This window comes from Nestor notabilis, unplaced genomic scaffold (assembly GCF_000696875.1).
Source record: "Nestor notabilis isolate BGI_N333 unplaced genomic scaffold, ASM69687v1 scaffold16976, whole genome shotgun sequence".
Classification (NCBI taxonomy): Eukaryota; Metazoa; Chordata; class Aves; order Psittaciformes; family Psittacidae; genus Nestor; species Nestor notabilis.
The window spans coordinates 1,557-1,817 of record NW_009933470.1 but is presented as its reverse complement, the minus strand read 5'-3'; positions in this window follow the sequence as shown (position 1 = coordinate 1,817).

Sequence of the window (261 nt, the reverse complement as noted above, 5' to 3'; positions counted from 1 at the left end):
GTCCCAGCCTGGGGTCACATCCTGTCTTTGCAGACCCACTCGCTGCCTGTGGTGGTCATCTCCAACATCTGCCAGATGCCCAATGCCTGGGCATCCATCCTATGGTACAACATGCTGACCAACAACCCCAAGGTAGGGCAGGCTGGCAGAGTAGCGGGCTTTGGGACACGGCTGGAGCAGGACCTGGCCCTGCTTCTGCCCCATGTCCTGCTCAGGGCTGTGTTTTCCCTCGTGCAGAACGTGAACTTCTTCACCAAGCCC